Below are 22,354 nucleotides of genomic sequence, written 5' to 3'. Positions count from 1 at the left end.
AAATTTCGATTGGAGGCGCCGGGCATCGATCCCGGTACCTCTCGCATGCTAAGCGAGCGCTCTACCATCTGAGCTACGCCCCCTTTCACTCTCGTTTGAAGGGTTTGGACACTCATAAATTTAATTTCAGCCGCTTTACGAATGATAAATTTCGACTGGAGGCGCCGGGCATCGATCCCGGTACCTCTCGCATGCTAAGCGAGCGCTCTTCCATCTGGACTACGCCCCCCCTGTAGTTTAAAGGGTTTGGACACTCATAAATTTAATTTCAGCCGCTTTACGAATGATAAATTTCGATTGGAGGCGCCGGGCATCGATCCCGGTACCTCTCGCATGCTAAGCGAGCGCTCCACCATCTGAGCTACGCCCCACCATCTGAGCTACGCCCCCTTTCACTCTCGTTTGAAGGATTTGGACACTCATAAATTTAATTTCAGCCGCTTAACGAATGATAAATTTCGATTGGAGGCGCCGGGCATCGATCCCGGTACCTCTCGCATGCTAAGCGAGCGCTCTACCATCTGGACTACGCCCCCCACTGTAGTTTGAAGGGTTTGGACACTCATAAATTTAATTTCAGCCGCATTACGAATGATAAACTTCAATTGGAGGCGCCGGGCATCGATCCCGGTACCTCTCGCACGCTAAGCGAGCGCTCTACCATCTGAGCTACGCCCGTTCTTCTGTAGTCTGAAGGGTTTGGACACTCATAAATTTTAAATCAGCCGCTTTACGAATGATAAATTTCGATTGGAGGCGCCGGACATCGATCCCGGTACCTCTCGCATGCTAAGCGAGCGCTCTACCATCTGAGCTACGCCCGTTCTTCTGTAGTTTGAAGGGTTTGAACACTCATTAATTTTAATTTCAGCCGCTTTACGAATGATAAATTTCGATTGGAGGCGCCGGGCATCGATCCCGGTACCTCTCGCATGCTAAGCGAGCGCTTTACAATCTAAGCTACGCCCCCTTCCACTCTCGTTTGAAGGGTTTGGACACTCATAAATTTAATTTCAGCCGCTTTACGAATGATAAATTTCGATTGGAGGCGCCGGGCATCGATCCCGGTACCTCTCGCATGCTAAGCGAGCGCTCTACCATCTGAGCTTTGCCCCCTTCCACTCTCGTTTGAAGGGTTTGAACACTCATAAATTTAATTTCAGCCGCTTTACGAATGATTAATTTTGATTGGAGGCGTCGGGTGTCGATCCCGGTACCTCTCGCATGCTAAGCGAGCGCTCTACCATCTGAGCTATGCCCCATTCCTCTCTCGTTTGAAGGGTTTGGACACTCATAAATTTAATTTCAGCCGCTTTACGAATGATAAATTTCGATTGGAGGCGCCGGGCATCGATCCCGGTACCTCTCGCATGCTAAGCGAGCGCTCTACCATCTGGGTTACGCCCCCTACCCTGCAGTTTGAAGGGTTTGGCCACTCATAAATTTTAATTCAGCCGCTTTACGAATGATAAATTTCGATTGGAGGCGCCGGGCATCGATCCCGGTACCTCTCGCATGCTAAGCGAGCGCTCTACCATCTGACCTACGCCCCCTCCCCTGTAGTTTGAAGGGTTTGGCCACTCATAAATTTTAATTCAGCCGCTTTATGAATGATAAATTTCTATTGGAGGCGCCGGGCATCGATCCCGGTACCTCTCGCATGCTAAGCGAGCGCTTTACAATCTAAGCTACGCCCCCTTCCACTCTCGTTTGAAGGGTTTGGACACTCATAAATTTAATTTCAGCCGCTTTACGAATGATAAATTTCGATTGGAGGCGCCGGGCATCGATCCCGGTACCTCTCGCATGCTAAGCGAGCGCTCTACCATCTGAGCTTTGCCCCCTTCCACTTTCGTTTGAAGGGTTTTAACACTCATAAATTTAATTTCAGCCGCTTTACGAATGATAAATTTTGATTGGAGGCGTCGGGTATCGATCCCGGTACCTCTCGCATGCTAAGCGAGCGCTCTACCATCTGAGCTATGCCCCATTCCACTCTCGTTTGAAGGGTTTGGACACTCATAAATTTAATTTCAGCCGCTTTACGAATGATAAATTTCGATTGGAGGCGCCGGGCATCGATCCCGGTACCTCTCGCATGCTAAGCGAGCGCTCTACCATCTGAGCTACGCCAACTCCCCTGTAGTTTGAAGGGTTTGGACACTCATAAATTTTAATTCAGCCGCTTTACGAATAATAAATTTCGATTGGAGGCGCCGGGCATCGACCCCGGTACCTCTCGCATGCTAAGCGAGCGCTCTACCATCTGGGTTACGCCCCCTACCCTGTAGTTTGAAGGGTTTGGCCACTCATAAATTTTAATTCAGCCGCTTTACGAATGATAAATTTCGATTGGAGGCGCCGGGCATCGATCCCGGTACCTCTCGCATGCTAAGCGAGCGCTCTACCATCTGAGCTACGCCCCCTCCCCTGTAGTTTGAAGGGTTTGGCCACTCATAAATTTTAATTCAGCCGCTTTACGAATGATAAATTTCGATTGGAGGCGCCGGGCATCAATCCCGGTACCTCTCGCATGCTAAGCGAGCGCTCTACCATCTGAGCTACGCCCCCTTTCACTCTCGTTTGAAGGGTTTGGACACTCATAAATTTTAATTTCAGCCGCTTTACGAATGATAAATTTCGATTGGAGGCGCCGGGCATCGATCCCGGTACCTCTCGCATGCTAAGCGAGCGCTCTACCATCTGAGCTACGCCCCCTTTCACTCTCGTTTGAAGGGTTTGGACACTCATAAATTTAATTTCAGCCGCTTTACGAATGATAAATTTCGACTGGAGGCGCCGGGCATCGATCCCGGTACCTCTCGCATGCTAAGCGAGCGCTCTTCCATCTGGACTACGCCCCCCCTGTAGTTTAAAGGGTTTGGACACTCATAAATTTAATTTCAGCCGCTTTACGAATGATAAATTTCGATTGGAGGCGCCGGGCATCGATTCCGGTACCTCTCGCATGCTAAGCGAGCGCTCCACCATCTGAGCTACGCCCCACCATCTGAGCTACGCCCCCTTTCACTCTCGTTTGAAGGATTTGGACACTCATAAATTTAATTTCAGCCGCTTAACGAATGATAAATTTCGATTGGAGGCGCCGGGCATCGATCCCGGTACCTCTCGCATGCTAAGCGAGCGCTCTACCATCTGGACTACGCCCCCCACTGTAGTTTGAAGGGTTTGGACACTCATAAATTTAATTTCAGCCGCATTACGAATGATAAACTTCAATTGGAGGCGCCGGGCATCGATCCCGGTACCTCTCGCACGCTAAGCGAGCGCTCTACCATCTGAGCTACGCCCGTTCTTCTGTAGTCTGAAGGGTTTGGACACTCATAAATTTTAAATCAGCCGCTTTACGAATGATAAATTTCGATTGGAGGCGCCGGACATCGATCCCGGTACCTCTCGCATGCTAAGCGAGCGCTCTACCATCTGAGCTACGCCCGTTCTTCTGTAGTTTGAAGGGTTTGAACACTCATTAATTTTAATTTCAGCCGCTTTACGAATGATAAATTTCGATTGGAGGCGCCGGGCATCGATCCCGGTACCTCTCGCATGCTAAGCGAGCGCTTTACAATCTAAGCTACGCCCCCTTCCACTCTCGTTTGAAGGGTTTGGACACTCATAAATTTAATTTCAGCCGCTTTACGAATGATAAATTTCGATTGGAGGCGCCGGGCATCGATCCCGGTACCTCTCGCATGCTAAGCGAGCGCTCTACCATCTGAGCTTTGCCCCCTTCCACTCTCGTTTGAAGGGTTTGAACACTCATAAATTTAATTTCAGCCGCTTTACGAATGATTAATTTTGATTGGAGGCGTCGGGTGTCGATCCCGGTACCTCTCGCATGCTAAGCGAGCGCTCTACCATCTGAGCTATGCCCCATTCCTCTCTCGTTTGAAGGGTTTGAACACTCATAAATTTAATTTCAGCCGCTTTACGAATGATTAATTTTGATTGGAGGCGTCGGGTGTCGATCCCGGTACCTCTCGCATGCTAAGCGAGCGCTCTACCATCTGAGCTATGCCCCATTCCTCTCTCGTTTGAAGGGTTTGGACACTCATAAATTTAATTTCAGCCGCTTTACGAATGATAAATTTCGATTGGAGGCGCCGGGCATCGATCCCGGTACCTCTCGCATGCTAAGCGAGCGCTCTACCATCTGGGTTACGCCCCCTACCCTGCAGTTTGAAGGGTTTGGCCACTCATAAATTTTAATTCAGCCGCTTTACGAATGATAAATTTCGATTGGAGGCGCCGGGCATCGATCCCGGTACCTCTCGCATGCTAAGCGAGCGCTCTACCATCTGACCTACGCCCCCTCCCCTGTAGTTTGAAGGGTTTGGCCACTCATAAATTTTAATTCAGCCGCTTTATGAATGATAAATTTCTATTGGAGGCGCCGGGCATCGATCCCGGTACCTCTCGCATGCTAAGCGAGCGCTCTACCATCTGACCTACGCCCCCTCCCCTGTAGTTTGAAGGGTTTGGCCACTCATAAATTTTAATTCAGCCGCTTTATGAATGATAAATTTCTATTGGAGGCGCCGGGCATCGATCCCGGTACCTCTCGCATGCTAAGCGAGCGCTTTACAATCTAAGCTACACCCCCTTCCACTCTCGTTTGAAGGGTTTGGACACTCATAAATTTAATTTCAGCCGCTTTACGAATGATAAATTTCGATTGGAGGCGCCGGGCATCGATCCCGGTACCTCTCGCATGCTAAGCGAGCGCTCTACCATCTGAGCTTTGCCCCCTTCCACTTTCGTTTGAAGGGTTTTAACACTCATAAATTTAATTTCAGCCGCTTTACGAATGATAAATTTTGATTGGAGGCGCCGGGCATCGATCCCGGTACCTCTCGCATGCTAAGCGAGCGCTCTACCATCTGAGCTATGCCCCATTCCACTCTCGTTTGAAGGGTTTGGACACTCATAAATTTAATTTCAGCCGCTTTACGAATGATAAATTTCGACTGGAGGCGCCGGGCATCGATCCCGGTACCTCTCGCATGCTAAGCGAGCGCTCTTCCATCTGGACTACGCCCCCCCTGTAGTTTAAAGGGTTTGGACACTCATAAATTTAATTTCAGCCGCTTTACGAATAATAAATTTCGATTGGAGGCGCCGGGCATCGATCCCGGTACCTCTCGCATGCTAAGCGAGCGCTCCACCATCTGAGCTACGCCCCACCATCTGAGCTACGCCCCCTTTCACTCTCGTTTGAAGGATTTGGACACTCATAAATTTAATTTCAGCCGCTTTACGAATGATAAATTTCGATTGGAGGCGCCGGGCATCGATCCCGGTACCTCTCGCATGCTAAGCGAGCGCTCTACCATCTGGACTACGCCCCCCACTGTAGTTTGAAGGGTTTGGACACTCATAAATTTAATTTCAGCCGCATTACGAATGATAAACTTCAATTGGAGGCGCCGGGCATCGATCCCGGTACCTCTCGCACGCTAAGCGAGCGCTCTACCATCTGAGCTACGCCCGTTCTTCTGTAGTCTGAAGGGTTTGGACACTCATAAATTTTAATTCAGCCGCTTTACGAATGATAAATTTCGATTGGAGGCGCCGGACATCGATCCCGGTACCTCTCGCATGCTAAGCGAGCGCTCTACCATCTGAGCTACGCCCGTTCTTCTGTAGTTTGAAGGGTTTGAACACTCATTAATTTTAATTTCAGCCGCTTTACGAATGATAAATTTCGATTGGAGGCGCCGGGCATCGATCCCGGTACCTCTCGCATGCTAAGCGAGCGCTCTACCATCTGAGCTACGCCCCCTTTCACTCTCGTTTGAAGGGTTTGGACACTCATAAATTTAATTTCAGCCGCTTTACGAATGATAAATTTCGACTGGAGGCGCCGGGCATCGATCCCGGTACCTCTCGCATGCTAAGCGAGCGCTCTTCCATCTGGACTACGCCCCCCCTGTAGTTTAAAGGGTTTGGACACTCATAAATTTAATTTCAGCCGCTTTACGAATGATAAATTTCGATTGGAGGCGCCGGGCATCGATCCCGGAACCTCTCGCATGCTAAGCGAGCGCTCCACCATCTGAGCTACGCCCCACCATCTGAGCTACGCCCCCTTTCACTCTCGTTTGAAGGATTTGGACACTCATAAATTTAATTTCAGCCGCTTTACGAATGATAAATTTCGATTGGAGGCGCCGGGCATCGATCCCGGTACCTCTCGCATGCTAAGCGAGCGCTCTACCATCTGGACTACGCCCCCCACTGTAGTTTGAAGGGTTTGGACACTCATAAATTTAATTTCAGCCGCATTACGAATGATAAACTTCAATTGGAGGCGCCGGGCATCGATCCCGGTACCTCTCGCACGCTAAGCGAGCGCTCTACCATCTGAGCTACGCCCGTTCTTCTGTAGTCTGAAGGGTTTGGACACTCATAAATTTTAATTCAGCCGCTTTACGAATGATAAATTTCGATTGGAGGCGCCGGACATCGATCCCGGTACCTCTCGCATGCTAAGCGAGCGCTCTACCATCTGAGCTACGCCCGTTCTTCTGTAGTTTGAAGGGTTTGAACACTCATTAATTTTAATTTCAGCCGCTTTACGAATGATAAATTTCGATTGGAGGCGCCGGGCATCGATCCCGGTACCTCTCGCATGCTAAGCGAGCGCTCTACCATCTGAGCTACGCCCCCTTTCACTATCGTTTGAAGGGTTTGGACACTCATAAATTTTAATTCAGCCGCTTTACGAATGATAAATTTCGATTGGAGGCGCCGGGCATCGATCCCGGTACCTCTCGCATGCTAAGCAAGCGCTCTACCATCTGAGCTACGCCCCCTCCACTGTAGTTTGAAGGGTTTGGACACTCATAAATTTAATTTCAGCCTTTTACGAATGATAAATTTCGATTGGAGGCGCCGGGCATCGATCCCGGTACCTCTCGCATGCTAAGCGAGCGCTCTACCATCTGAGCTACGCCCCCTTTCACTCTCGTTTAAAGGGTTTGGACACTCATAAATTTAATTTCAGCCCCTTTACGAATGATAAATTTCGATTGGAGGCGCCGGGCTTCGATCCCGGTACCTCTCGCATGCTAAGCAAGCGCTCTACCATCTGAGCTACGCCCCCTCCACTGTAGTTTGAAGGGTTTGGACACTCATAAATTTAATTTCAGCCTCTTTACGAATTATAAATTTCGATTGGAGGCGCCGGGCTTCGATCCCGGTACCTCTCGCATGCTAAGCGAGCGCTCTACCATCTGAGCTACGCCCGTTCTTCTGTAGTTTGAAGGATTTGAACACTCATAAATTTTAATTTCAGCCGCTTTACGAATGATAAATTTCGATTGGAGGCGCCGGGCATCGATCCCGGTACCTCTCGCATGCTAAGCGAGCGCTCTACCATCTGAGCTACGCCCCCTTTCACTCTCGTTTGAAGGGTTTGGACACTCATAAATTTAATTTCAGCCGCTTTACGAATGATAAATTTCGATTGGAGGCGCCGGGCATCGATCCCGGTACCTCTCGCATGCTAAGCGAGCGCTCTACCATCTGAACTACGCCCCCCTGAAGTTTGAAGGGTTTGGACACTCATAAATTTAATTTCAGCCGCTTTACGAATGATAAATTTCGATTGGAGGCGCCGGGCATCGATCCCGGTACCTCTCGCATGCTAAGCGAGCGCTCCACCATCTGAGCTACGCCCCCTTTCACTCTCGTTTGAAGGGTTTGGACACTCATAAATTTAATTTCAGCCACTTTACGAATGATAAATTTCGATTGGAGGCGCCGGGCTTCGATCCCGGTACCTCTCGCATGCTAAGCGAGCGCTCTACCATCTGAGCTACGCCCGTTCTTCTGTAGTTTGAAGGATTTGAACACTCATAAATTTTAATTTCAGCCGCTTTACGAATGATAAATTTCGATTGGAGGCGCCGGGCATCGATCCCGGTACCTCTCGCATGCTAAGCGAGCGCTCTACCATCTGAGCTACGCCCCCTTTCACTCTCGTTTGAAGGGTTTGGACCCTCATAAATTGAATTTCAGCCGCTTTACGAATGATAAATTTCGATTGGAGGCGCCGGGCATCGATCCCGGTACCTCTCGCATGCTAAGCGGGCGCTCTACCATCTGGACTACGCCCCCCACTGTAGTTTGAAGGGTTTGGACACTCATAAATTTAATTTCAGCCGCTTTACGAATGATAAATTTCGATTGGAGGCGCCGGGAATCGATCCCGGTACCTCTCGCACGCTAAGCGAGCGCTCTACCATCTGAGCTACGCCCGTTCTTCTGTAGTCTGAAGGGTTTGGACACTCATAAATTTTAATTCAGCCGCTTTACGAATGATAAATTTCGATTGGAGGCGCCGGACATCGATCCCGGTACCTCTCGCATGCTAAGCGAGCGCTCTACCATCTGGGCTACGCCCCCTCCCCTGTAGTTTGAAGGGTTTGGACACTCATAAATTTAATTTCAGCCGCTTTACGAATGATAAATTTCGATTGGAGGCGCCGGGAATCGATCCCGGTACCTCTCGCATGCTAAGCGAGCGCTCTACCATCTGAGCTACGCCCCCTTTCACTCTCGTTTGAAGGGTTTGGACACTCATAAATTTAATTTCAGCCTCTTTACGAATGATAAATTTCGATTGGAGGCGCCGGGCTTCGATCCCGGTACCTCTCGCATGCTAAGCGAGCGCTCTACCATCTGGGCTACGCCCCCTCCCCTGTAGTTTGAAGGGTTTGGACACTCATAAATTTAATTTCAGCCGCTTTACGAATGATAAATTTCGATTGGAGGCGCCGGGAATCGATCCCGGTACCTCTCGCATGCTAAGCGAGCGCTCTACCATCTGAGCTACGCCCCCTTTCACTATCGTTTGAAGGGTTTGGACACTCATAAATTTTAATTCAGCCGCTTTACGAATGATAAATTTCGATTGGAGGCGCCGGGCATCGATCCCGGTACCTCTCGCATGCTAAGCAAGCGCTCTACCATCTGAGCTACGCCCCCTACACTGTACTTTGAAGGGTTTGGACACTCATAAATTTAATTTCAGCCTTTTACGAATGATAAATTTCGATTGGAGGCGCCGGGCATCGATCCCGGTACCTCTCGCATGCTAAGCGAGCGCTCTACCATCTGAGCTACGCCCCCTTTCACTCTCGTTTGAAGGGTTTGGACACTCATAAATTTTAATTCAGCCGCTTTACGAATGATAAATTTCGATTAGAGGCGCCGGGCATCGATCCCGGTACCTCTCGCATGCTAAGCAAGCGCTCTACCATCTGAGCTACGCCCCCTCCACTGTACTTTGAAGGGTTTGGACACTCATAAATTTAATTTCAGCCTTTTACGAATGATAAATTTCGATTGGAGGCGCCGGGCATCGATCCCGGTACCTCTCGCATGCTAAGCGAGCGCTCTACCATCTGAGCTACGCCCCCTTTCACTCTCGTTTGAAGGGTTTGGACACTCATAAATTTAATTTCAGCCTCTTTACGAATGATAAATTTCGATTGGAGGCGCCGGGCTTCGATCCCGGTACCTCTCGCATGCTAAGCGAGCGCTCTACCATCTGAGCTACGCCCGTTCTTCTGTAGTTTGAAGGGTTTGAACACTCATAAATTTTAATTTCAGCCGCTTTACGAATGATAAATTTCGATTGGAGGCGCCGGGCATCGATCCCGGTACCTCTCGCATGCTAAGCGAGCGCTCTACCATCTGAGCTACGCCCCCGTTCACTCTCGTTTGAAGGGTTTGGACACTCATAAATTTAATTTCAGCCGCTTTACGAATGATAAATTTCGATTGGAGGCGCCGGGCATCGATCCCGGTACCTCTCGCATGCTAAGCGAGCGCTCTACCATCTGGACTACGCCCCCCTGAAGTTTGAAGGGTTTGGACACTCATAAATTTAATTTCAGCCGCTTTACGAATGATAAATTTCGATTGGAGGCGCCGGGCATCGATCCCGGTACCTCTCGCATGCTAAGCGAGCGCTCTACCATCTGGAATACGCCCCCTCCCCTGTAGTTTGAAGGGTTTGGACACTCATAAATTGAATTTCAGCCGCTTTACGAATGATAAATTTCGATTTTAGGCGCCGGGCATCGATCCCGGTACCTCTTGCATGCTAAGCGAGCGCTCCACCATCTGAGCTACGCCACCTTTCACTCTCGTTTGAAGGGTTTGGACACTCATAAATTTAATTTCAGCCACTTTACGAATGATAAATTTCGATTGGAGGCGCCGGGCATCGATCCCGGTACCTCTCGCATGCTAAGCGAGCGCTCTACCATCTGGACTACGCCCCCCACTGTAGTTTGAAGGGTTTGGACACTCATAAATTTAATTTCAGCCGCATTACGAATGATAAACTTCAATTGGAGGCGCCGGGCATCGATCCCGGTACCTCTCGCACGCTAAGCGAGCGCTCTACCATCTGAGCTACGCCCCCTCCCCTGCAGTTTGAAGGGTTTGGACAATCATAAATTTAATTTCAGCCGCTTTACGAATGATAAATTTCGATTGGAGGCGCCGAGCATCGATCCCGGTACCTCTCGCATGCTAAGCGAGCGCTCTACCATCTGAGCTACGCCCCCTTCCACTGTCGTTTGAAGGGTTTGGACACTCATAAATTTAATTTCAGCCACTTTACGAATGATAAATTTCGATTGGAGGCGCCGGGCATCGATCCCGGTACCTCTCGCATGCTAAGCGAGCGCTCTACCATCTGGACTACGCCCCCCCTGTAGTTTGAAGGGTTTGGACACTCATAAATTTAATTTCAGCCACTTAACGAATGATAAATTTCGATTGGAGGCGCCGGGCATCGATCCCGGTACCTCTCGCATGCTAAGCGAGCGCTCTACCATCTGGACTACGCCCCCCACTGTAGTTTGAAGGGTTTGGACACTCATAAATTTAATTTCAGCCGCATTACGAATGATAAACTTCAATTGGAGGCGCCGGGCATCGATCCCGGTACCTCTCGCACGCTAAGCGAGCGCTCTACCATCTGAGCTACGCCCGTTTTTCTGTAGTCTGAAGGGTTTGGACACTCATAAATTTTAATTCAGTCGCTTTACGAATGATAAATTTCGATTGGAGGCGCCGGACATCGATCCCGGTACCTCTCGCATGCTAAGCGAGCGCTCTACCATCTGGGCTACGCCCCCTCCCCTGTAGTTTGAAGGGTTTGGACACTCATAAATTGAATTTCAGCCGCTTTACGAATGATAAATTTCGATTTTAGGCGCCGGGCATCGATCCCGGTACCTCTCGCATGCTAAGCGAGCGCTCCACCATCTGAGCTACGCCACCTTTCACTCTCGTTTGAAGGGTTTGGACACTCATAAATTTAATTTCAGCCACTTTACGAATGATAAATTTCGATTGGAGGCGCCGGGCATCGATCCCGGTACCTCTCGCATGCTAAGCGAGCGCTCTAGCATCTGGACTACGCCCCCCACTGTAGTTTGAAGGGTTTGGACACTCATAAATTTAATTTCAGCCGCATTACGAATGATAAAGTTCAATTGGAGGCGCCGGGCATCGATCCCGGTACCTCTCGCACGCTAAGCGAGCGCTCTACCATCTCAGCTACGCCCGTTCTTCTGTAGTCTGAAGGGTTTGGACACTCATAAATTTTAATTCAGCCGCTTTACGAATGATAAATTTCGATTGGAGGCGCCGGACATCGATCCCGGTACCTCTCGCATGCTAAGCGAGCGCTCTACCATCTGGGCTACGCCCCCTCCCCTGTAGTTTGAAGGGTTTGGACACTCATAAATTTAATTTCAGCCGCTTTACGAATGATAAATTTTGAATGGAGGCGCCGGTAATCGATCCCGGTACCTCTCGCATGCTAAGCGAGCGCTCTACCATCTGAGCTACGCCCGTTCTTCTGTAGTTTGAAGGGTTTGAACACTTATTAATTTTAATTTCAGCCGCTTTACGAATGATAAATTTCGATTGGAGGCGCCGGGCATCGATCCCGGTACCTCTCGCATGCTAAGCGAGAGCTCTACCATCTGAGCTACGCCCCCTTTCACTCTCGTTTGAAGGGTTTGGACACTCATAAATTTAATTTCAGCCGCTTTACGAATGATAAATTTCGATTGGAGGCGCCGGGCATCGATCCCGGTACCTCTCGCATGCTAAGCAAGCACTCTACCATCTGAGCTACGCCCCCTCCACTGTAGTTTGAAGGGTTTGGACACTCATAAATTTAATTTCAGCCGCTTTACGAATGATAAATTTCGATTGGAGGCGCCGGGCATCGATCCCGGTACCTCTCGCATGCTAAGCGAGCGCTCTACCATCTGAGCTACGCCCCCTTTCACTCTCGTTTGAAGGGTTTGGACACTCATAAATTTAATTTCAGCCGCTTTACGAATGATAAATTTGGATTGGAGGCGCCTGGCATCGATCCCGGTCCCTCTCGCATGCTAAGCGAGCGCTCTACCATCTGAGCTACGCCCGTTCTTCTGTCGTTTGAAGGGTTTGGACACTCATAAATTTAATTTCAGCCGCTTTACGAATGATAGATTTCGATTGGAGGCGCCGGGCATCGATCCCGGTACCTCTCGCATGCTAAGCGAGCGCTCTACCATCTGAGCTACGCCCCATCCCCTGTAGTTTGAAGGGTTTGGACACTCATAAATTTAATTTCAGCCGCTTTACGAATGATAAATTTCGATTGGAGGCGCCGGGCATCGATCCCGGTACCTCTCGCAAGCTAAGCGAGCGCTCCACCATCTGAGCTACGCCCCCTTTCACTCTCGTTTGAAGGGTTTGGACACTCATAAATTTAATTTCAGCCACTTTACGAATGATAAATTTCGATTGGAGGCGCCGGGCATTGATCCCGGTACCTCTCGCATGCTAAGCGAGCGCTCTAGCATCTGGACTACGCCCCTCACTGTAGTTTGAAGGGTTTGGACACTCATAAATTTAATTTCAGCCGCATTACGAATGATAAACTTCAATTGGAGGCGCCGGGCATCGATCCCGGTACCTCTCGCACGCTAAGCGAGCGCTCTACCATCTGAGCTACGCCCGTTTTTCTGTAGTCTGAAGGGTTTGGACACTCATAAATTTTAATTCAGTCGCTTTACGAATGATAAATTTCGATTGGAGGCGCCGGACATCGATCCCGGTACCTCTCGCATGCTAAGCGAGCGCTCTACCATCTGGGCTACGCCCCCTCCCCTGTAGTTTGAAGGGTTTGGACACTCATAAATTGAATTTCAGCCGCTTTACGAATGATAAATTTCGATTTTAGGCGCCGGGCATCGATCCCGGTACCTCTCGCATGCTAAGCGAGCGCTCCACCATCTGAGCTACGCCACCTTTCACTCTCGTTTGAAGGGTTTGGACACTCATAAATTTAATTTCAGCCACTTTACGAATGATAAATTTCGATTGGAGGCGCCGGGCATCGATCCCGGTACCTCTCGCATGCTAAGCGAGCGCTCTAGCATCTGGACTACGCCCCCCACTGTAGTTTGAAGGGTTTGGACACTCATAAATTTAATTTCAGCCGCATTACGAATGATAAAGTTCAATTGGAGGCGCCGGGCATCGATCCCGGTACCTCTCGCACGCTAAGCGAGCGCTCTACCATCTCAGCTACGCCCGTTCTTCTGTAGTCTGAAGGGTTTGGACACTCATAAATTTTAATTCAGCCGCTTTACGAATGATAAATTTCGATTGGAGGCGCCGGACATCGATCCCGGTACCTCTCGCATGCTAAGCGAGCGCTCTACCATCTGGGCTACGCCCCCTCCCCTGTAGTTTGAAGGGTTTGGACACTCATAAATTTAATTTCAGCCGCTTTACGAATGATAAATTTTGAATGGAGGCGCCGGTAATCGATCCCGGTACCTCTCGCATGCTAAGCGAGCGCTCTACCATCTGAGCTACGCCCGTTCTTCTGTAGTTTGAAGGGTTTGAACACTTATTAATTTTAATTTCAGCCGCTTTACGAATGATAAATTTCGATTGGAGGCGCCGGGCATCGATCCCGGTACCTCTCGCATGCTAAGCGAGAGCTCTACCATCTGAGCTACGCCCCCTTTCACTCTCGTTTGAAGGGTTTGGACACTCATAAATTTAATTTCAGCCGCTTTACGAATGATAAATTTCGATTGGAGGCGCCGGGCATCGATCCCGGTACCTCTCGCATGCTAAGCAAGCACTCTACCATCTGAGCTACGCCCCCTCCACTGTAGTTTGAAGGGTTTGGACACTCATAAATTTAATTTCAGCCGCTTTACGAATGATAAATTTCGATTGGAGGCGCCGGGCATCGATCCCGGTACCTCTCGCATGCTAAGCGAGCGCTCTACCATCTGAGCTACGCCCCCTTTCACTCTCGTTTGAAGGGTTTGGACACTCATAAATTTAATTTCAGCCGCTTTACGAATGATAAATTTGGATTGGAGGCGCCTGGCATCGATCCCGGTCCCTCTCGCATGCTAAGCGAGCGCTCTACCATCTGAGCTACGCCCGTTCTTCTGTCGTTTGAAGGGTTTGGACACTCATAAATTTAATTTCAGCCGCTTTACGAATGATAGATTTCGATTGGAGGCGCCGGGCATCGATCCCGGTACCTCTCGCATGCTAAGCGAGCGCTCTACCATCTGAGCTACGCCCCATCCCCTGTAGTTTGAAGGGTTTGGACACTCATAAATTTAATTTCAGCCGCTTTACGAATGATAAATTTCGATTGGAGGCGCCGGGCATCGATCCCGGTACCTCTCGCAAGCTAAGCGAGCGCTCCACCATCTGAGCTACGCCCCCTTTCACTCTCGTTTGAAGGGTTTGGACACTCATAAATTTAATTTCAGCCACTTTACGAATGATAAATTTCGATTGGAGGCGCCGGGCATTGATCCCGGTACCTCTCGCATGCTAAGCGAGCGCTCTAGCATCTGGACTACGCCCCTCACTGTAGTTTGAAGGGTTTGGACACTCATAAATTTAATTTCAGCCGCATTACGAATGATAAACTTCAATTGGAGGCGCCGGCATCGATCCCGGTACCTCTCGCACGCTAAGCGAGCGCTCTACCATCTGAGCTACGCCCGTTCTTCTGTATTCTGAAGGGTTTGGACACTCATAAATTTTAATTCAGCCGCTTTACGAATGATAAATTTCGATTGGAGGCGCCGGGCATCGATCCCGGTACCTCTCGCATGCTAAGCGAGCGCTCTACCATCTGAGCTACGCCCCCTTTCACTCTCGTTTGAAGGGTTTGGACACTCATAAATTTAATTTCAGCCGCTTTACGAATGATAAATTTCGACTGGAGGCGCCGGGCATCGATCCCGGTACCTCTCGCATGCTAAGCGAGCGCTCTTCCATCTGGACTACGCCCCCCCTGTAGTTTAAAGGGTTTGGACACTCATAAATTTAATTTCAGCCGCTTTACGAATGATAAATTTCGATTGGAGGCGCCGGGCATCGATCCCGGTACCTCTCGCATGCTAAGCGAGCGCTCCACCATCTGAGCTACGCCCCACCATCTGAGCTACGCCCCCTTTCACTCTCGTTTGAAGGATTTGGACACTCATAAATTTAATTTCAGCCGCTTTACGAATGATAAATTTCGATTGGAGGCGCCGGGCATCGATCCCGGTACCTCTCGCATGCTAAGCGAGCGCTCTACCATCTGGACTACGCCCCCCACTGTAGTTTGAAGGGTTTGGACACTCATAAATTTAATTTCAGCCGCATTACGAATGATAAACTTCAATTGGAGGCGCCGGGCATCGATCCCGGTACCTCTCGCACGCTAAGCGAGCGCTCTACCATCTGAGCTACGCCCGTTCTTCTGTAGTCTGAAGGGTTTGGACACTCATAAATTTTAATTCAGCCGCTTTACGAATGATAAATTTCGATTGGAGGCGCCGGACATCGATCCCGGTACCTCTCGCATGCTAAGCGAGCGCTCTACCATCTGAGCTACGCCCGTTCTTCTGTAGTTTGAAGGGTTTGAACACTCATTAATTTTAATTTCAGCCGCTTTACGAATGATAAATTTCGATTGGAGGCGCCGGGCATCGATCCCGGTACCTCTCGCATGCTAAGCGAGCGCTCTACCATCTGAGCTACGCCCCCTTTCACTATCGTTTGAAGGGTTTGGACACTCATAAATTTTAATTCAGCCGCTTTACGAATGATAAATTTCGATTGGAGGCGCCGGGCATCGATCCCGGTACCTCTCGCATGCTAAGCAAGCGCTCTACCATCTGAGCTACGCCCCCTCCACTGTAGTTTGAAGGGTTTGGACACTCATAAATTTAATTTCAGCCTTTTACGAATGATAAATTTCGATTGGAGGCGCCGGGCATCGATCCCGGTACCTCTCGCATGCTAAGCGAGCGCTCTACCATCTGAGCTACGCCCCCTTTCACTCTCGTTTAAAGGGTTTGGACACTCATAAATTTAATTTCAGCCTCTTTACGAATGATAAATTTCGATTGGAGGCGCCGGGCTTCGATCCCGGTACCTCTCGCATGCTAAGCAAGCGCTCTACCATCTGAGCTACGCCCCCTCCACTGTAGTTTGAAGGGTTTGGACACTCATAAATTTAATTTCAGCCTCTTTACGAATTATAAATTTCGATTGGAGGCGCCGGGCTTCGATCCCGGTACCTCTCGCATGCTAAGCGAGCGCTCTACCATCTGAGCTACGCCCGTTCTTCTGTAGTTTGAAGGATTTGAACACTCATAAATTTTAATTTCAGCCGCTTTACGAATGATAAATTTCGATTGGAGGCGCCGGGCATCGATCCCGGTACCTCTCGCATGCTAAGCGAGCGCTCTACCATCTGAGCTACGCCCCCTTTCACTCTCGTTTGAAGGGTTTGGACACTCATAAATTTAATTTCAGCCGCTTTACGAATGATAAATTTCGATTGGAGGCGCCGGGCATCGATCCCGGTACCTCTCGCATGCTAAGCGAGCGCTCTACCATCTGAACTACGCCCCCCTGAAGTTTGAAGGGTTTGGACACTCATAAATTTAATTTCAGCCGCTTTACGAATGATAAATTTCGATTGGAGGCGCCGGGCATCGATCCCGGTACCTCTCGCATGCTAAGCGAGCGCTCCACCATCTGAGCTACGCCCCCTTTCACTCTCGTTTGAAGGGTTTGGACACTCATAAATTTAATTTCAGCCACTTTACGAATGATAAATTTCGATTGGAGGCGCCGGGCTTCGATCCCGGTACCTCTCGCATGCTAAGCGAGCGCTCTACCATCTGAGCTACGCCCGTTCTTCTGTAGTTTGAAGGATTTGAACACTCATAAATTTTAATTTCAGCCGCTTTACGAATGATAAATTTCGATTGGAGGCGCCGGGCATCGATCCCGGTACCTCTCGCATGCTAAGCGAGCGCTCTACCATCTGAGCTACGCCCCCTTTCACTCTCGTTTGAAGGGTTTGGACCCTCATAAATTGAATTTCAGCCGCTTTACGAATGATAAATTTCGATTGGAGGCGCCGGGCATCGATCCCGGTACCTCTCGCATGCTAAGCGGGCGCTCTACCATCTGGACTACGCCCCCCACTGTAGTTTGAAGGGTTTGGACACTCATAAATTTAATTTCAGCCGCTTTACGAATGATAAATTTCGATTGGAGGCGCCGGGAATCGATCCCGGTACCTCTCGCACGCTAAGCGAGCGCTCTACCATCTGAGCTACGCCCGTTCTTCTGTAGTCTGAAGGGTTTGGACACTCATAAATTTTAATTCAGCCGCTTTACGAATGATAAATTTCGATTGGAGGCGCCGGACATCGATCCCGGTACCTCTCGCATGCTAAGCGAGCGCTCTACCATCTGGGCTACGCCCCCTCCCCTGTAGTTTGAAGGGTTTGGACACTCATAAATTTAATTTCAGCCGCTTTACGAATGATAAATTTCGATTGGAGGCGCCGGGAATCGATCCCGGTACCTCTCGCATGCTAAGCGAGCGCTCTACCATCTGAGCTACGCCCCCTTTCACTCTCGTTTGAAGGGTTTGGACACTCATAAATTTAATTTCAGCCTCTTTACGAATGATAAATTTCGATTGGAGGCGCCGGGCTTCGATCCCGGTACCTCTCGCATGCTAAGCGAGCGCTCTACCATCTGGGCTACGCCCCCTCCCCTGTAGTTTGAAGGGTTTGGACACTCATAAATTTAATTTCAGCCGCTTTACGAATGATAAATTTCGATTGGAGGCGCCGGGAATCGATCCCGGTACCTCTCGCATGCTAAGCGAGCGCTCTACCATCTGAGCTACGCCCCCTTTCACTATCGTTTGAAGGGTTTGGACACTCATAAATTTTAATTCAGCCGCTTTACGAATGATAAATTTCGATTGGAGGCGCCGGGCATCGATCCCGGTACCTCTCGCATGCTAAGCAAGCGCTCTACCATCTGAGCTACGCCCCCTACACTGTACTTTGAAGGGTTTGGACACTCATAAATTTAATTTCAGCCTTTTACGAATGATAAATTTCGATTGGAGGCGCCGGGCATCGATCCCGGTACCTCTCGCATGCTAAGCGAGCGCTCTACCATCTGAGCTACGCCCCCTTTCACTCTCGTTTGAAGGGTTTGGACACTCATAAATTTTAATTCAGCCGCTTTACGAATGATAAATTTCGATTAGAGGCGCCGGGCATCGATCCCGGTACCTCTCGCATGCTAAGCAAGCGCTCTACCATCTGAGCTACGCCCCCTCCACTGTACTTTGAAGGGTTTGGACACTCATAAATTTAATTTCAGCCTTTTACGAATGATAAATTTCGATTGGAGGCGCCGGGCATCGATCCCGGTACCTCTCGCATGCTAAGCGAGCGCTCTACCATCTGAGCTACGCCCCCTTTCACTCTCGTTTGAAGGGTTTGGACACTCATAAATTTAATTTCAGCCTCTTTACGAATGATAAATTTCGATTGGAGGCGCCGGGCTTCGATCCCGGTACCTCTCGCATGCTAAGCGAGCGCTCTACCATCTGAGCTACGCCCGTTCTTCTGTAGTTTGAAGGGTTTGAACACTCATAAATTTTAATTTCAGCCGCTTTACGAATGATAAATTTCGATTGGAGGCGCCGGGCATCGATCCCGGTACCTCTCGCATGCTAAGCGAGCGCTCTACCATCTGAGCTACGCCCCCGTTCACTCTCGTTTGAAGGGTTTGGACACTCATAAATTTAATTTCAGCCGCTTTACGAATGATAAATTTCGATTGGAGGCGCCGGGCATCGATCCCGGTACCTCTCGCATGCTAAGCGAGCGCTCTACCATCTGGACTACGCCCCCCTGAAGTTTGAAGGGTTTGGACACTCATAAATTTAATTTCAGCCGCTTTACGAATGATAAATTTCGATTGGAGGCGCCGGGCATCGATCCCGGTACCTCTCGCATGCTAAGCGAGCGCTCTACCATCTGGAATACGCCCCCTCCCCTGTAGTTTGAAGGGTTTGGACACTCATAAATTGAATTTCAGCCGCTTTACGAATGATAAATTTCGATTTTAGGCGCCGGGCATCGATCCCGGTACCTCTTGCATGCTAAGCGAGCGCTCCACCATCTGAGCTACGCCACCTTTCACTCTCGTTTGAAGGGTTTGGACACTCATAAATTTAATTTCAGCCACTTTACGAATGATAAATTTCGATTGGAGGCGCCGGGCATCGATCCCGGTACCTCTCGCATGCTAAGCGAGCGCTCTACCATCTGGACTACGCCCCCCACTGTAGTTTGAAGGGTTTGGACACTCATAAATTTAATTTCAGCCGCATTACGAATGATAAACTTCAATTGGAGGCGCCGGGCATCGATCCCGGTACCTCTCGCACGCTAAGCGAGCGCTCTACCATCTGAGCTACGCCCCCTCCCCTGCAGTTTGAAGGGTTTGGACAATCATAAATTTAATTTCAGCCGCTTTACGAATGATAAATTTCGATTGGAGGCGCCGAGCATCGATCCCGGTACCTCTCGCATGCTAAGCGAGCGCTCTACCATCTGAGCTACGCCCCCTTCCACTGTCGTTTGAAGGGTTTGGACACTCATAAATTTAATTTCAGCCACTTTACGAATGATAAATTTCGATTGGAGGCGCCGGGCATCGATCCCGGTACCTCTCGCATGCTAAGCGAGCGCTCTACCATCTGGACTACGCCCCCCCTGTAGTTTGAAGGGTTTGGACACTCATAAATTTAATTTCAGCCACTTAACGAATGATAAATTTCGATTGGAGGCGCCGGGCATCGATCCCGGTACCTCTCGCATGCTAAGCGAGCGCTCTACCATCTGGACTACGCCCCCCACTGTAGTTTGAAGGGTTTGGACACTCATAAATTTAATTTCAGCCGCATTACGAATGATAAACTTCAATTGGAGGCGCCGGGCATCGATCCCGGTACCTCTCGCACGCTAAGCGAGCGCTCTACCATCTGAGCTACGCCCGTTTTTCTGTAGTCTGAAGGGTTTGGACACTCATAAATTTTAATTCAGTCGCTTTACGAATGATAAATTTCGATTGGAGGCGCCGGACATCGATCCCGGTACCTCTCGCATGCTAAGCGAGCGCTCTACCATCTGGGCTACGCCCCCTCCCCTGTAGTTTGAAGGGTTTGGACACTCATAAATTGAATTTCAGCCGCTTTACGAATGATAAATTTCGATTTTAGGCGCCGGGCATCGATCCCGGTACCTCTCGCATGCTAAGCGAGCGCTCCACCATCTGAGCTACGCCACCTTTCACTCTCGTTTGAAGGGTTTGGACACTCATAAATTTAATTTCAGCCACTTTACGAATGATAAATTTCGATTGGAGGCGCCGGGCATCGATCCCGGTACCTCTCGCATGCTAAGCGAGCGCTCTAGCATCTGGACTACGCCCCCCACTGTAGTTTGAAGGGTTTGGACACTCATAAATTTAATTTCAGCCGCATTACGAATGATAAAGTTCAATTGGAGGCGCCGGGCATCGATCCCGGTACCTCTCGCACGCTAAGCGAGCGCTCTACCATCTCAGCTACGCCCGTTCTTCTGTAGTCTGAAGGGTTTGGACACTCATAAATTTTAATTCAGCCGCTTTACGAATGATAAATTTCGATTGGAGGCGCCGGACATCGATCCCGGTACCTCTCGCATGCTAAGCGAGCGCTCTACCATCTGGGCTACGCCCCCTCCCCTGTAGTTTGAAGGGTTTGGACACTCATAAATTTAATTTCAGCCGCTTTACGAATGATAAATTTTGAATGGAGGCGCCGGTAATCGATCCCGGTACCTCTCGCATGCTAAGCGAGCGCTCTACCATCTGAGCTACGCCCGTTCTTCTGTAGTTTGAAGGGTTTGAACACTTATTAATTTTAATTTCAGCCGCTTTACGAATGATAAATTTCGATTGGAGGCGCCGGGCATCGATCCCGGTACCTCTCGCATGCTAAGCGAGAGCTCTACCATCTGAGCTACGCCCCCTTTCACTCTCGTTTGAAGGGTTTGGACACTCATAAATTTAATTTCAGCCGCTTTACGAATGATAAATTTCGATTGGAGGCGCCGGGCATCGATCCCGGTACCTCTCGCATGCTAAGCAAGCACTCTACCATCTGAGCTACGCCCCCTCCACTGTAGTTTGAAGGGTTTGGACACTCATAAATTTAATTTCAGCCGCTTTACGAATGATAAATTTCGATTGGAGGCGCCGGGCATCGATCCCGGTACCTCTCGCATGCTAAGCGAGCGCTCTACCATCTGAGCTACGCCCCCTTTCACTCTCGTTTGAAGGGTTTGGACACTCATAAATTTAATTTCAGCCGCTTTACGAATGATAAATTTGGATTGGAGGCGCCTGGCATCGATCCCGGTCCCTCTCGCATGCTAAGCGAGCGCTCTACCATCTGAGCTACGCCCGTTCTTCTGTCGTTTGAAGGGTTTGGACACTCATAAATTTAATTTCAGCCGCTTTACGAATGATAGATTTCGATTGGAGGCGCCGGGCATCGATCCCGGTACCTCTCGCATGCTAAGCGAGCGCTCTACCATCTGAGCTACGCCCCATCCCCTGTAGTTTGAAGGGTTTGGACACTCATAAATTTAATTTCAGCCGCTTTACGAATGATAAATTTCGATTGGAGGCGCCGGGCATCGATCCCGGTACCTCTCGCAAGCTAAGCGAGCGCTCCACCATCTGAGCTACGCCCCCTTTCACTCTCGTTTGAAGGGTTTGGACACTCATAAATTTAATTTCAGCCACTTTACGAATGATAAATTTCGATTGGAGGCGCCGGGCATTGATCCCGGTACCTCTCGCATGCTAAGCGAGCGCTCTAGCATCTGGACTA

The 22,354-nt window shown here is 49.6% G+C and overlaps 1 protein-coding gene and 55 non-coding genes across 56 annotated transcripts in view; all 56 read right to left on the bottom strand.

Annotated features, from left to right (window-relative positions):
- LOC149707953 (sorting nexin-25-like) overlaps positions 1-22,354 on the bottom strand; it is a 365,564-nt gene that overhangs the window by 192,870 nt on the left and 150,340 nt on the right. The gene's annotated exons all lie outside the window — the stretch shown is intronic.
- Positions 11-83, bottom strand: TRNAA-AGC (transfer RNA alanine (anticodon AGC)). The gene has a single exon. It is a non-coding gene; the product is annotated as a tRNA-Ala (tRNA).
- Positions 2,064-2,139, bottom strand: TRNAA-AGC (transfer RNA alanine (anticodon AGC)). Its single transcript has one exon. It is a non-coding gene; the product is annotated as a tRNA-Ala (tRNA).
- Positions 2,354-2,426, bottom strand: TRNAA-AGC (transfer RNA alanine (anticodon AGC)). The gene has a single exon. It is a non-coding gene; the product is annotated as a tRNA-Ala (tRNA).
- TRNAA-AGC (transfer RNA alanine (anticodon AGC)) lies at positions 2,499-2,571 on the bottom strand. Its single transcript has one exon. It is a non-coding gene; the product is annotated as a tRNA-Ala (tRNA).
- Positions 2,646-2,718, bottom strand: TRNAA-AGC (transfer RNA alanine (anticodon AGC)). Its single transcript has one exon. It is a non-coding gene; the product is annotated as a tRNA-Ala (tRNA).
- Positions 5,731-5,803, bottom strand: TRNAA-AGC (transfer RNA alanine (anticodon AGC)). The gene has a single exon. It is a non-coding gene; the product is annotated as a tRNA-Ala (tRNA).
- TRNAA-AGC (transfer RNA alanine (anticodon AGC)) lies at positions 6,618-6,690 on the bottom strand. The gene has a single exon. It is a non-coding gene; the product is annotated as a tRNA-Ala (tRNA).
- On the bottom strand, positions 6,764-6,836 carry TRNAA-AGC (transfer RNA alanine (anticodon AGC)). The gene has a single exon. It is a non-coding gene; the product is annotated as a tRNA-Ala (tRNA).
- TRNAA-AGC (transfer RNA alanine (anticodon AGC)) lies at positions 6,908-6,980 on the bottom strand. Its single transcript has one exon. It is a non-coding gene; the product is annotated as a tRNA-Ala (tRNA).
- Positions 7,054-7,126, bottom strand: TRNAA-AGC (transfer RNA alanine (anticodon AGC)). Its single transcript has one exon. It is a non-coding gene; the product is annotated as a tRNA-Ala (tRNA).
- TRNAA-AGC (transfer RNA alanine (anticodon AGC)) lies at positions 7,345-7,417 on the bottom strand. Its single transcript has one exon. It is a non-coding gene; the product is annotated as a tRNA-Ala (tRNA).
- TRNAA-AGC (transfer RNA alanine (anticodon AGC)) lies at positions 7,491-7,563 on the bottom strand. Its single transcript has one exon. It is a non-coding gene; the product is annotated as a tRNA-Ala (tRNA).
- Positions 7,632-7,704, bottom strand: TRNAA-AGC (transfer RNA alanine (anticodon AGC)). The gene has a single exon. It is a non-coding gene; the product is annotated as a tRNA-Ala (tRNA).
- TRNAA-AGC (transfer RNA alanine (anticodon AGC)) lies at positions 7,924-7,996 on the bottom strand. The gene has a single exon. It is a non-coding gene; the product is annotated as a tRNA-Ala (tRNA).
- On the bottom strand, positions 8,503-8,575 carry TRNAA-AGC (transfer RNA alanine (anticodon AGC)). Its single transcript has one exon. It is a non-coding gene; the product is annotated as a tRNA-Ala (tRNA).
- Positions 8,649-8,721, bottom strand: TRNAA-AGC (transfer RNA alanine (anticodon AGC)). The gene has a single exon. It is a non-coding gene; the product is annotated as a tRNA-Ala (tRNA).
- TRNAA-AGC (transfer RNA alanine (anticodon AGC)) lies at positions 8,794-8,866 on the bottom strand. The gene has a single exon. It is a non-coding gene; the product is annotated as a tRNA-Ala (tRNA).
- On the bottom strand, positions 8,940-9,012 carry TRNAA-AGC (transfer RNA alanine (anticodon AGC)). Its single transcript has one exon. It is a non-coding gene; the product is annotated as a tRNA-Ala (tRNA).
- TRNAA-AGC (transfer RNA alanine (anticodon AGC)) lies at positions 9,084-9,156 on the bottom strand. The gene has a single exon. It is a non-coding gene; the product is annotated as a tRNA-Ala (tRNA).
- On the bottom strand, positions 9,230-9,302 carry TRNAA-AGC (transfer RNA alanine (anticodon AGC)). Its single transcript has one exon. It is a non-coding gene; the product is annotated as a tRNA-Ala (tRNA).
- On the bottom strand, positions 9,374-9,446 carry TRNAA-AGC (transfer RNA alanine (anticodon AGC)). Its single transcript has one exon. It is a non-coding gene; the product is annotated as a tRNA-Ala (tRNA).
- Positions 9,666-9,738, bottom strand: TRNAA-AGC (transfer RNA alanine (anticodon AGC)). The gene has a single exon. It is a non-coding gene; the product is annotated as a tRNA-Ala (tRNA).
- Positions 10,387-10,459, bottom strand: TRNAA-AGC (transfer RNA alanine (anticodon AGC)). Its single transcript has one exon. It is a non-coding gene; the product is annotated as a tRNA-Ala (tRNA).
- On the bottom strand, positions 10,532-10,604 carry TRNAA-AGC (transfer RNA alanine (anticodon AGC)). The gene has a single exon. It is a non-coding gene; the product is annotated as a tRNA-Ala (tRNA).
- TRNAA-AGC (transfer RNA alanine (anticodon AGC)) lies at positions 11,978-12,050 on the bottom strand. Its single transcript has one exon. It is a non-coding gene; the product is annotated as a tRNA-Ala (tRNA).
- On the bottom strand, positions 12,124-12,196 carry TRNAA-AGC (transfer RNA alanine (anticodon AGC)). Its single transcript has one exon. It is a non-coding gene; the product is annotated as a tRNA-Ala (tRNA).
- Positions 12,269-12,341, bottom strand: TRNAA-AGC (transfer RNA alanine (anticodon AGC)). The gene has a single exon. It is a non-coding gene; the product is annotated as a tRNA-Ala (tRNA).
- On the bottom strand, positions 12,560-12,635 carry TRNAA-AGC (transfer RNA alanine (anticodon AGC)). Its single transcript has one exon. It is a non-coding gene; the product is annotated as a tRNA-Ala (tRNA).
- On the bottom strand, positions 14,009-14,081 carry TRNAA-AGC (transfer RNA alanine (anticodon AGC)). Its single transcript has one exon. It is a non-coding gene; the product is annotated as a tRNA-Ala (tRNA).
- TRNAA-AGC (transfer RNA alanine (anticodon AGC)) lies at positions 14,155-14,227 on the bottom strand. The gene has a single exon. It is a non-coding gene; the product is annotated as a tRNA-Ala (tRNA).
- Positions 14,300-14,372, bottom strand: TRNAA-AGC (transfer RNA alanine (anticodon AGC)). Its single transcript has one exon. It is a non-coding gene; the product is annotated as a tRNA-Ala (tRNA).
- TRNAA-AGC (transfer RNA alanine (anticodon AGC)) lies at positions 14,591-14,666 on the bottom strand. The gene has a single exon. It is a non-coding gene; the product is annotated as a tRNA-Ala (tRNA).
- TRNAA-AGC (transfer RNA alanine (anticodon AGC)) lies at positions 15,169-15,241 on the bottom strand. Its single transcript has one exon. It is a non-coding gene; the product is annotated as a tRNA-Ala (tRNA).
- Positions 16,056-16,128, bottom strand: TRNAA-AGC (transfer RNA alanine (anticodon AGC)). Its single transcript has one exon. It is a non-coding gene; the product is annotated as a tRNA-Ala (tRNA).
- TRNAA-AGC (transfer RNA alanine (anticodon AGC)) lies at positions 16,202-16,274 on the bottom strand. Its single transcript has one exon. It is a non-coding gene; the product is annotated as a tRNA-Ala (tRNA).
- TRNAA-AGC (transfer RNA alanine (anticodon AGC)) lies at positions 16,346-16,418 on the bottom strand. The gene has a single exon. It is a non-coding gene; the product is annotated as a tRNA-Ala (tRNA).
- TRNAA-AGC (transfer RNA alanine (anticodon AGC)) lies at positions 16,492-16,564 on the bottom strand. Its single transcript has one exon. It is a non-coding gene; the product is annotated as a tRNA-Ala (tRNA).
- TRNAA-AGC (transfer RNA alanine (anticodon AGC)) lies at positions 16,783-16,855 on the bottom strand. Its single transcript has one exon. It is a non-coding gene; the product is annotated as a tRNA-Ala (tRNA).
- On the bottom strand, positions 16,929-17,001 carry TRNAA-AGC (transfer RNA alanine (anticodon AGC)). Its single transcript has one exon. It is a non-coding gene; the product is annotated as a tRNA-Ala (tRNA).
- On the bottom strand, positions 17,070-17,142 carry TRNAA-AGC (transfer RNA alanine (anticodon AGC)). Its single transcript has one exon. It is a non-coding gene; the product is annotated as a tRNA-Ala (tRNA).
- On the bottom strand, positions 17,362-17,434 carry TRNAA-AGC (transfer RNA alanine (anticodon AGC)). Its single transcript has one exon. It is a non-coding gene; the product is annotated as a tRNA-Ala (tRNA).
- On the bottom strand, positions 17,941-18,013 carry TRNAA-AGC (transfer RNA alanine (anticodon AGC)). The gene has a single exon. It is a non-coding gene; the product is annotated as a tRNA-Ala (tRNA).
- Positions 18,087-18,159, bottom strand: TRNAA-AGC (transfer RNA alanine (anticodon AGC)). Its single transcript has one exon. It is a non-coding gene; the product is annotated as a tRNA-Ala (tRNA).
- TRNAA-AGC (transfer RNA alanine (anticodon AGC)) lies at positions 18,232-18,304 on the bottom strand. The gene has a single exon. It is a non-coding gene; the product is annotated as a tRNA-Ala (tRNA).
- Positions 18,378-18,450, bottom strand: TRNAA-AGC (transfer RNA alanine (anticodon AGC)). The gene has a single exon. It is a non-coding gene; the product is annotated as a tRNA-Ala (tRNA).
- TRNAA-AGC (transfer RNA alanine (anticodon AGC)) lies at positions 18,522-18,594 on the bottom strand. The gene has a single exon. It is a non-coding gene; the product is annotated as a tRNA-Ala (tRNA).
- TRNAA-AGC (transfer RNA alanine (anticodon AGC)) lies at positions 18,668-18,740 on the bottom strand. The gene has a single exon. It is a non-coding gene; the product is annotated as a tRNA-Ala (tRNA).
- TRNAA-AGC (transfer RNA alanine (anticodon AGC)) lies at positions 18,812-18,884 on the bottom strand. The gene has a single exon. It is a non-coding gene; the product is annotated as a tRNA-Ala (tRNA).
- On the bottom strand, positions 19,104-19,176 carry TRNAA-AGC (transfer RNA alanine (anticodon AGC)). Its single transcript has one exon. It is a non-coding gene; the product is annotated as a tRNA-Ala (tRNA).
- On the bottom strand, positions 19,825-19,897 carry TRNAA-AGC (transfer RNA alanine (anticodon AGC)). Its single transcript has one exon. It is a non-coding gene; the product is annotated as a tRNA-Ala (tRNA).
- Positions 19,970-20,042, bottom strand: TRNAA-AGC (transfer RNA alanine (anticodon AGC)). Its single transcript has one exon. It is a non-coding gene; the product is annotated as a tRNA-Ala (tRNA).
- Positions 21,416-21,488, bottom strand: TRNAA-AGC (transfer RNA alanine (anticodon AGC)). Its single transcript has one exon. It is a non-coding gene; the product is annotated as a tRNA-Ala (tRNA).
- TRNAA-AGC (transfer RNA alanine (anticodon AGC)) lies at positions 21,562-21,634 on the bottom strand. The gene has a single exon. It is a non-coding gene; the product is annotated as a tRNA-Ala (tRNA).
- On the bottom strand, positions 21,707-21,779 carry TRNAA-AGC (transfer RNA alanine (anticodon AGC)). The gene has a single exon. It is a non-coding gene; the product is annotated as a tRNA-Ala (tRNA).
- On the bottom strand, positions 21,998-22,073 carry TRNAA-AGC (transfer RNA alanine (anticodon AGC)). Its single transcript has one exon. It is a non-coding gene; the product is annotated as a tRNA-Ala (tRNA).

Source organism: Phalangium opilio, unplaced genomic scaffold, assembly GCF_054372755.1.
Source record: "Phalangium opilio isolate 3A_F unplaced genomic scaffold, DU_Popi_V2 ptg000013l_1, whole genome shotgun sequence".
NCBI lineage: Eukaryota > Metazoa > Arthropoda > Arachnida > Opiliones > Phalangiidae > Phalangium > Phalangium opilio.
Note: the sequence above shows the minus strand (reverse complement) of the source record. Positions and strands in the feature narration are given on the sequence as shown.